General features: G+C 37.3%; 1 long non-coding RNA gene across 1 annotated transcript; it reads right to left on the bottom strand.

The window, feature by feature from the left end:
* Positions 1-9,432: 9,432 nt before the first annotated feature.
* On the bottom strand, positions 9,433-10,848 carry LOC114644876 (uncharacterized). Its single transcript, XR_003715066.2, has 3 exons — positions 10,773-10,848; positions 10,531-10,632; positions 9,433-9,743 (listed from the first exon to the last, which is right to left on the bottom strand). It is a non-coding gene; the product is annotated as an uncharacterized LOC114644876 (long non-coding RNA).
* Positions 10,849-11,312: the final 464 nt, after the last annotated feature.

Genomic DNA, 11,312 nt, shown 5'->3' with positions numbered 1-11,312 from the left:
AGCATACAATACAACTGATAATATGTTGCGCTTATTTATCTGGTGTACTGACATTTTTGCGCGTTTAACGGCTGAAATCTAACGTGGTTTGTGCCCTTCAGAATGAAAAGAGTTTGCATTTACCTTTTTAATAAAAGGCGAACTTTTAAGCCTGAGAAATCACCCCGTAAATGCACACGTTTAATTGCACATGTGTTAATATTTATGCTTACACAGTATTAAAAGACAGTCAACAATTAACGTCATTTACCTTCGTTCCCGCGTTTGACTTGTGCTGTAAATCTCTTCCTCGTTTTCAGTTCACGTGATTACGTAGGAGGCGTAATACGTGATGACGCGATACGTGACTCCGCCTCCTCCATTAGAGTATATGGACAAAAAACAGGTTCCAGTTATGACCATTACACGTAGAATTTTGAAATGAAACCTGCCTAACTTTTGTAAGTAAGCTGTAAGGAATGAGCCTGCCAAATTTCAGACTTCTACCTACACGGGAAGTTGGAGAATTAGTGATGAGTGAGTCAGTCAAACAGGTTCCAGTTATGACCATTACGCGTAGAATTTCGAAATAAAACCTGCCTAACTTTTGTAAGTAAGCTGTAAAGAATGAGCCTGCCAAATTTCAGACTTCTACCTACACGGGAAGTTGGAGAATTAGTGATGAGTCAGTCAGTCAGTCAGTCAGTCAGTCAGTCAGGGCTTTGCCTTTTATTAGTATAGATTAAAGTAACATATTGATTCAGATTTTAAACTTAACTTTAAAAATGTTTTGTTTGGGTGGACGCAATTATTACACATCTGATAAATTGAGGTATAAAACATTTTAATAACACCAATAGTACTAGGGTGTTGTACCGTGTTAGCCATTATGAATGTAGAGAAAAGCCAAGCAAAATGACACCTTTTATTGGCTAACTAAAAAGATTACAATATGCAAGCTTTCGAGGCAACTCAGGCCCCTTCTTCAGGCAAGATGCAAGATGTTACATCTTGCCTGAAGAAGGGGCCCGAGTTGCCTCGAAAGCTTGCATATTGTAATCTTTTTAGTTAGCCAATAAAAGGTGTCATTTTGCTTGGCTTTTCTCTACATTAATGACACCAAGAAATGCAGATCTGAGACAGATTGCAAAGATCAAGTTGGTTTACAACATTTATTAGAAAAAAGTTAAAACAATATATAAAACATAGAACTACAATTGTAGGTTGTAGCAGAAAAAAGATGGACATGTATGTTTGTTATATTTTTTCACAAAACACTGTTACTTTTCTTTGTCCTCTCATGCTATTTAAAAACAGTTGCATATCTTCCATATGTGAAAAAACGAAGGTAAAGGGTCTAAGGACATATTCCCTCTCCTCTTCTTCTGGAAATTCAAATAATGGTTCAAATTTTTCAAGGGCCTTCTCTATGTCGTCTTTCTCCATTGACAGTAATGAAAGGAGTGAGACTTGGCCCATGAACAAAGATTTATTCATGGCACACCACTTCTCTGCCTCCATAAGATGCTGAAGGATTCCATGTTGCTGTAATATTTTTTAAGAAAAAAAAAATTTAAATGGTCATCATAGAACATATAACCTTTTCCTCCACATTTACATGGAAAAAAAACATAAAAAGGAAAGAGAAAAAAATAAATTTATAGTCTTAATTTGTTACACATTATTAACATTGTTGTTTTCAATCATAAGATTCTACAAGTCTTCAATGTTTCTTACAATACACTATAAATAACACAGTACACAATGCATTTTAAATTTTCTAAGGCCTTTAAGAGTTGTATTTCTATGTCAGATGAGTTGAGAAGCGACGCAAAATGACATATTTTATTGGCTAACTAAATAGATCACAGTATGCAAGCTTTCGAGGCAGCTCAGACCCCTTCTTCAGGCAAGTTGTAATACAGAAATTGGAATTCCCTGTGTTTATATGAAAGAAACAAAGACCTTTAAGTGGATTATCTTCAATGTAAAATATTAACAGACCTCTCCAGTTTAAGATTAATTTAGCAGGAGAGGTGAACAATGTCATATGTGGTTCGAGTTTGCATTCTTTCTCTTAAGCGCATGACAAGATCCATTTTTGAGCCCTTAGAGTCAAGCTTGCATTTTCACAGAGTTTCCTGATGGTGTTAATTCAATAGCCAATGCAATGTGCATGAGTGTTAGAACTCTGTATAACCACAGAGTACACTTTGGTATGTTGACAAATGAAGCATTTAGTGATATTTCCAATGTCGAGCTGGATTCTGTTATCACACAAGTTCTTACTTTGATGCCCAATGTTGGCGAAAGTTACATTGCTGGAAGTAGTCGTGGACTGAGAATTCAAAGAAGACGAATAAGTGAGCGCCTAAATGTAATCGACCCTGTTGGGAAAGCTATTAGACGGCAATGGGCCATACGAAGAAGAGTTTACAACATTTATATACCCAATCAACTATGGTAAGCATAAGCTTATAAATATGCAAAAAGTACAAAATATTAAGACTAGAACATACTTATTAGTAATTCGTAATTATTCCCATTTCATAAATAGAGCTATTATAAAATTATTTGTAATCAGCTATGCAGCAAAGGTAAAATATTAACAGAAGCACGTATTTACAGTTTAACATAATAGTAATTGACAAATGTTTAATTAATAGGTATTTTAAATTGTTTTGTAATTACAACTAATACATTTTCTGCTTTTCACCAAATTTTTCTATATGCATGTTATATATCATATTTCATGAATATAAAATGCATTTTGAAGATTTAGTTTCTGAAATGTATTTATTGTTTCAAAAGGCACATTGATGGAAACCACAAATTAGCCCAATAGGGATTTTTCTTCCATGGATGTGTTGATGGATTCAGTCGCTGCATTATATACTTAAAATGCTGCACAAACAATATGGCATGTATGGTCCTTTCCCTTTTTCAGGAAGGTGTGCGCCACTTTGGTCTTCCATCTCATGTTCGTGGTGATACAGGTCTAGAGAATATAGATGTTGCTCGATTTATTGTACGGCTATGAGGTTTGGGGAGGGGAAGTTTTATAGTAGGATGAAGCGTGCACAATCAGCGAATTGAAAGGTTATGGGCAGAGTTAAACAGGATCCTAAGTTTCTACTATAAACATTTATTCTTATCTCTAGAAGAAAACAATTTGCTGGATGTGATGTCAGCTGCTGACCTGTTTGCCTTGCAGTACATTTATCTTCCAAGAATTAATGCTGGTGTTAATGAATACAGCAATGGAATAACCATTCACTGAGCACAGAACACAACATGTCACCATTACAGTTGTGGACATCTGGTGTTCTACAACATGGTTTATTACAGGGCAATTTACTGGATGAATGTTCGGATAGTGCAGCTTGTAATCAAAATGAACATACCACAGTTAGTTTGTCAGCAACAGTTCCTCCCCAAAACACAGATGCATTTTTACAAACAATTGACCCATTCACAGATGATGGCAATAATGGCATTGAGCACTACCTTCTTCTTTGCACACATTTACACAGACCAGTATAATTTTGTATTACTACTACAATATATTAGTAATCATGGAAAAAGAGTACCATCTTAAAAGAATTCACCATGTCATAATATTAATTAATCCTCTGTTATATAAAAAAAGGTACAGTTATTTCTGTAATTAGCATGGACTTTACAATTAATTTTATCAACATGTCAGAAAATGCATATTAGTGTGTATCATAAGGTCCACTGTTAACCTTTTTGCAAAACTTAACTGTATTACAACAGCATTGTAAAATTAAAAGTATGACAGGATGCTCAGCTCTTTTTTTTTTTATTACAGTGTCCTTAAGAAGGTCTACGATATTTTAAATCCTAGTCAGTGCATTGACTGTGAATGGTTTTGTGTAGTCTCCCTGTGTCTGTGTAAACTTTTGGTGGGTTAAGAGGTCCCCTTTCCTTTCCTTCAGTCTTAGTAATTGCTTCATGTTTCAGAGGTGTGGCTCAGGACTGTACTAATAGAAGACTGTGGCTATTGTTAAGTTAAATAAACAAGAGGTTTCTGGGAAAAATGTTCAGTGTCAGTATTAAAGGAATATGAAACCAAAAGAAATGTGTTGCCTTTTAAATAAAACAATTTAATATTTAACCAATACAAAACATTTGTCATAATTTGAAAAAAGCTAGACAATTCTTTCTCCGACACTGGTGAATTTCTGAAGTTTTATATTTTTGGATATACATAGCCACCACCAAGACAAAATTTTCAGAAGTTTAAGTGAACTTGAATGATATTCAAATTGTTTTCTGGGCAAACAGCCATCTATGAAAGATGCAATAAAGTGCAAAATGCGTTCACAATTAGAAAAGTTTAACAAATCTATTCTTGTGTTGCTAACAAATGCAGAACTGGAGGTGAAATGAACAAAGTCAACCACTGAACACTCCATGAATTTGATAACTTTCATGATCCTAAAACAAGCAACTGCACACAGTAGAGTGCAGGTCATGCTATTACAAAGCCAGGAGAGTTTTTGATGCAAAATCCATATCGCTCTTGAATTCTGAGAAAGACTGCTTGACAGGTATCCTGATCACATTATCACATGTGTTGGTCAATGGAAAACTTGAGCCATCATGCAAGAATTCCAGACACGGTGTAGGGCAAAATCCAAGTGGAGGGATTTTATCGCTGCCAGTGATGAAAATCAGCAAATCTTCCAAAGAGACTGCTTCAGGATCAACTATATATATATATTTGAAAAAATAAAAAAAAACACATATTATGAAAAAGGAATGAAATACTGACACCTAAATATATTTCAATGTCACCTTTTCCAAAACTCATTCCTAGAGGAGCTCAGTTTTGGTTAGCAGTGGCTGATCAACTAACAGATAATGGGCACTCTCTTTCATTCAGCATCTTGAAGATAATTTCTCCAGAATCCAACCGTGCAGCTTTCTCGTTGAAAACGATTGCTTCTGTGAGTGCTGAAGTCGGTAAATGACGAGATAAACACCACTTTAAAATTAAAAGCAATTTCTTTATTCTTTATTCTTGGTGAGTTAGAGAGATTGTGATCCTTTCATATTCATGTTTGACCCTGAGGGGTCAGAATCGGGGCTTATTAGGCATCCCTTTCCCCCTTTTTCATCCCTCTCTGGCTGAAACTGTTCAGTTTAAAAATCATAGGGACCATCTTCTTCCTCTCTGTCATTAATTTCACCAGCTGCCCCAAGGGTTGGTGATGGACCATTGTCCTCAAAGGGAGGGGAAATGCATGCTGTTGCTAAATCAAGGTATAATCTGTTCTTCTTTTTATTTATATTATTTTTATTTACTTATTCTTCCTTCCTTTGTCCGGACTATTGGGATGGTTCTTGAATTATCAAGAACAACTTTTCTTTTTCTGCTATAAGTTTCATTTGGCTTTGCTGTTCCTAATTGCACTTCTGCATCGCTTTCAGGGCTCTATCTTTAATTATCAATTCCCATCTTTCAAACATTTTAATTTTATATGGCCCTCGACTACAGCACCCTCGTGCATTTCTATATACAATCTTCTTAACTTCCTGCATTTCACTCATATCACCAGAGCCTTCTACTGGCCACCTGCCCCCGCTCTGTTTATTCCACCGTTTACAATATTTTTTAAATCTAACCCTGTTTTCTGTTCTATGTAGCGTCTTGGAGAGATGCTTTTTTTTCCTTGGTACATTTTCCGAAAACAATCCTCCGAACAGAGGCTCCTCATTCACACCCTGTTTTTTCAATTTCTTTCTTTAGCGAATCCCCGACCCGGAGGTACTTTTCCATTTTACTAAACTTCCACCTCTCTCTTCTAATTCCGAGACTACTTAAGACTCCATCTCATTCCAAGAGGCGCTATGTTCGTTACGTCCCCAGTACCTCTCCTGGACGGTAAAGCAGTTGTGCTCACCGGTCACCGATCTTATTCCTGTCTGCAATTCGCACCTTCACTCGGGTTCTCTGACAGAAGGGGAACTGCTCGGGTTCCAAATAAACTGTGGAAGTAACACCAGAGGAAGACAGGAATAGTTCAATTAGTCTTTATTCAGTCACAGATGAGTACGTGGATTCATGCTTTTGTTTTCCCAAAGCAATTTTAACTGGTTACTATTAGTTTTCCCCATGGCCAGTGAGTTTTCCGAACTTTTTGCTAAACCAGCCTCAATTGTCGCTTCACTCCCGGTCCCTCCTGTCCCCCGGTCCCTCCTGTCCCCCGGTCCACTGGGACGATCAACCTGATTAGCGGACTGACAGCTTCACCCGAAGGCCACTGGTTACCGCTATTTAGGTGATCGATTCCCTGAGTAATCCGTTGAGTTCAGGATATAACCAGACCATTAGAGCAAAGAGTCTCACCCTCCCACAACAGTGCTTTTTCCCGATCACAAAATGTTTAGTTATTTATCTATTCTTCCCACTCCCTTCCTTTATTTTACTTTTAAGCCTCTAAGAGACTTCTTCTTAGTTTCCTAGGGAGTGTACTAACTCACGTCCTTAACATTCATAATCTTTACACTGTTTTATTTCCGAGAGCTTATCTATAAATTCCGGTCCACTCACTGCCTGGTTTCTTTCCTCCAGTCGGACTCCCTCGGTCTACTCACCAAGAATGTTTCCTCCCGTATGGAAATTCTCAGTTCACTCGACTTTCAGGAATAAATCAGAGGAGGTCAACGGCTCCTTACACGGGAGTCGGCAGAGGCAGGCCAGTCCTAACTTTTTCCGGATCTGGTCCTCCCAACCCGACCGGTGTCGATCTTTTTACCGGTCCTCTGGACGATCCCACTCAAGGAGTCGCTTAGCCGTCTCTGTCCTCACATGGGGCACCAAAACTGTGAGCGCTGAAGTCGGAAAACGACGAGATAAACACCAATTTACAATTAAAAGCAATTTCTTTATTCTTTATTCATGGTGAGTTAGAGAGATTGTGAGACTGCCCCCCAAGTCTGTTCACCCTTTTATCACCAAATTAGCCAAAGAGAGACCAGAAAAAAACATAACAGTTCATTTTGAGGTCATACATAAATTAAGGTTACATCTTAAATTTATGACATACAGAAGTAGAGAAAAACAAAGCAGTACTAGGCGCCTACATTATCTAAAGAATGTGCCCGTCTCAGTACAAACCCATTTTAAGCAGTTTTCTTTAAGTTCATTGCATTAGTTATAAAGAGATTACATTCTTATAACTTTAATATCTTCATTAGATTATATTTGTTTGATTAGATTAATAATCCTTATTTATTAATTCATAAATGACATTTTTTGTCTTATAATTTTAAGCAAGAGTGAAGAAAACGATCACATTGATTCATAATATCACAGGGTGTTCTGTTAATTAGCACTTTCACATAGAATAATTAAATCAGTCTCATATTCTGTGCATAAACATAATTCCTTTCCTACCTAAATGCAGATCAAATCATATAGAAGTATAAAATCATATAGTTCTCTGCAGCATGATTAATATAAAATATAGTCATTGGTATTTTGTGAGTTAAATACTTATAACCATCTGTGATGGGCTAGCCCCTGCCTGGGGTCTGCTTCCTGCCTTGCGCCCTGTGTTGGCTGGGATTGGCTCCAGCAGACCCCCGCAACCCTGCAGTTAGGATATAGCAGGTTGGATAATGGATGGACAGATGGATACTTATAATCATTACAATTAATAATGTTTTTTCTGCTTTCTCACTTCCAATTTCAGACATTGACACTGTGAAAAGGTTTTCCACATCTGATGCGGTAAGTTTTTTTCAACTGTCAAATATAAAACATGGAGTGGTTTGATGGTGGTCTGGCCTAAGGTTATGGTTTGAGATCATTTGAACATATTATACAAATCTGATGTTGTATGTTGACCTCCAAATAATCATAACTGGTAGTAAGCAAACACTTTTCCATAGCATTAACTTATAATTCCTTGGATACATACTAACAAAATTCAGCAGTGTGCAACAGTTTGAAATACCCCATACAAATCTTAAGTTCAATCATTTTGCACTGCAGTTGTAAAATGGAAACCTGAAAAGGGTATAAAACAACAACAACATGATCTTTGCTCCTAGTACAGAGATTTAAAAAAAAAAAAAGACAGTGGGTTTTGGGAAGGCTGTCAGGCAATTTTAAAGAAGACACCTTCCAACTCTCCATCTCATTTCTAAAATCCTGGACAGGTTAACTGTACCATGGCCTTTTGCAAACTGTAGTTAATCTGAGGATTCTAAAGGTTCTTTCAAATTTCTGGTGAGCATTCCCAGAGCATCTGTTTTGCAAATGATGCCAAATGAAAGTCAAACAAAGTTTTTTTTTTTTTTTTAATTATTGCTTCATTGAACTCAAAACAATTTTACTTATCTGCTACACTGCTGTTTACAACCAAGCAACAGTGAGCAAAGTATGTGGACCTTCAAGTTGTATAGGGGTGGGAAGGGGGAACACCACCACAAACAAATTCATCATTCGGTGACAATCTGTTTAAGTTAAGCAACATAACCTAGGTCAATCTGCATGAAGGCTGTTGGGGTACACCAATAATTAAGTTAAACAGAAAACTTCACAGAACACTTACTGCTTTCAGTTGTCCATTGTGACAGACGACCGGCTATGGACTCCGGTCGTCACCCCCAGGCCACTAGGAGGAGCCCTCCGGACAGCATATTTGTGCCCCGAGTTCCAGCAGGGCCTCATGGACTTTGTAGTGTTTTGACACAGCCCTGCTGGATACCTTGGGGGCCGCCAGGAGTCGCTGTAGGGGGGCTAGTGGGCTCTGGCATGCCCTATAACCCGGGAGTGCATCTCAGTCACGTGACTGGAAGAAGCGATGTGCTCCTGGGATGAAGAAAAGGACTTTGCCCTGACCCGGAAGGAAAACGGACTTGTGGGTTTGGCTTGGAGCCACTTCCGGGTCAGGGGCTATAAAAGGACTCTGGGTAAGCCCAGACACTGAGCTGAGCTGGGAGGTAGGGTGGCGAAGTGTCTGGGAGTGGAGGAGTATTGTTAAAGAAGAGTTTATTGTTAGTATATGATTGTGGTGTGGAGAGTGCTTTGTGCACCGTACAATTATAAAATAAATATAATTTATACTTTCACCTGGTCATCAGAGTGGTGCCTGAGGGTTCGAGAGGTGGACACGAGCCTCTACTGCTACACCATGTACTTCATGGTCAAAAACATGATCAATGTTAACTCTAACATCAGTTGGACCCTTGATTAAAGCTTCATACAAGACTGGTGAAAGGAAGCAAGGGGGTGGTCCTCCATGAACTACTGTCATTGCCAAAAAGAAGTACGTACTTGCCTTTAAAGCTGAAAGTGGGGAAGGGACAAAAAATACACATTAAAATTGATAAAAACCAATACTTCAAATTGACCCTAATTTGAAAAAAAAAAGTGGCACAAACCATGCAGGAGGTTCAAAGTTTATTTACCTTCAGTGTTGCAACTTAAAATCTTTGCTTCATCGGGCCCCTCAAAAATACCACTTTCTTCTTTCAAATACAAAAGAACAAGTCAGAAAAATTCTCTTTTAGGCCCTCCTAGATCCACTGCTCCTTCAGAAACACCAAGGTCATCTGTAAATTTGACATCAATTCTTTTATAAGGGGAAAAGTTAGCTCTGGCCATTGCCCGCCTGGTTTCATCCCAAACATTTTTACGCACTGTACGGATGCGAACAACTTCCTCCCGGTTCAAGCTTTTAGAAAGTGAATGCAAAATGGCTTCCAAAGATGTGTTTTCATCAGCTCTGCAGACAGGACAGAACAAACATCAAGCAAGATTACATATTACAATCTGCAGGATTAAATTTTCAGAACAGACCAGAACATGTTATAATCTTTACTCAAACCATAACATACTGTACAAGATTGTGAAATGTAGCAGTTAAACCCTTAGTCTTCCTAAGGTTAACAGAGGTTGTGTACACGCTGGTAACAAGAACTGCTCCATAAAAAATGTACAAAGTAACTGCACTTTTAAAATCATGATTTTAAACCAAAAGCCTCTTTCCCACATGCAAGCTTTGTAAAGAATTCAATAGCTTATTTTATTACTCATGATATAACTAGGACATACTGTACATACATACATAGATGTCTTGACATGCCCCACTATTTTGGGATTGTTACATAATATTACACGTGTGTGTGTTTATATATAACACACAGACACATGTGATAGTATGCAACAATCCCAAAATAGTGGGGAACGAAGACTATTGTAAGGCTCAAGGATTAAAACAAACTCTGTCTTTTAGTTCATAAATGTGTCTTTAAGCTGCCACCTATTTATATATATATATATTATATTATTATATATATAAATAAATACAACCTTTCTAGTGGCCAATAAATTATTTTTCTTTACACAACTGGCATGGTTATAATCTACACAGACTAAAAGCTGAAGGCATGAGATGTGTTAAATACACCACACCACACCACACCACACTTAGCAAAATGACTTTCTACAATTCAGCTTTTAAATTGCCATGTTAGTTAAGTTTAAGCAAGATGGTTCAACAAGGAACTTACTAAAATGTGTTTGATTCTAGAAGAGATCTGTTTATGGCTTCTTGCAGATCATCATCTTCATCAGATATATACACCTCAGGAGACATTATGCGTATGTAATTTCTGTAAAGCATAGAATGATGAATATTTGCACTAACGTCTCATATATGCTCAAATATCTTATAACTCTGAAAAGTTCTTTTGTCAAAAACTGACTGACCACCAATTTAAAAACTAACGGTTGATAAACTAATAAAACATACCGGTAGCAAGAATCTGTAGAATCCAAAGTCTCTGTCTCAAGTTCAGTGCTAAAACTTGGTTGGACAAACAGAGATGACAACTGCTCATTGCCTTTACAAGTAAGTATTCACTACCACCTGCTTTAAAATGCACATGAACAGATTTTCCAAATTTAAATAGGATGCTAAATAATTACAACATTTCCAATAACAGGTCATTGCAATCTAGTTTATATACGTTTATTCACTTCATTAAAGTTTAGTGTAATTTGTTAAGATTCAAGTTATATCTGCAGATTTACATTTTTATTTACCTGTTCCTTAATTGCTTCCTCTTCTGCAGCATCTTCAGAGGTCTGTGAATATATTTAGATCGTTACACATGATTAAAAAGGCAGGTTGTGGCATTTACTTTGGATGGTTAAAGAAAAATGAGTAAACTACACAGTTATGTTAGTTTTTAAAAACATACTCACCAGAAGGGTTTTGTCTGGTCGTAAATACACAGTCCTTTGGTGGAATACTTTTTTCAGCATGTACCCACTCATTGTTTGGCTTGCT

Source organism: Erpetoichthys calabaricus, chromosome 3 (genome assembly GCF_900747795.2).
Source record: "Erpetoichthys calabaricus chromosome 3, fErpCal1.3, whole genome shotgun sequence".
Lineage (NCBI taxonomy): Eukaryota > Metazoa > Chordata > Cladistia > Polypteriformes > Polypteridae > Erpetoichthys > Erpetoichthys calabaricus.
This window is presented reverse-complemented; position numbering and strand designations above follow the sequence as displayed.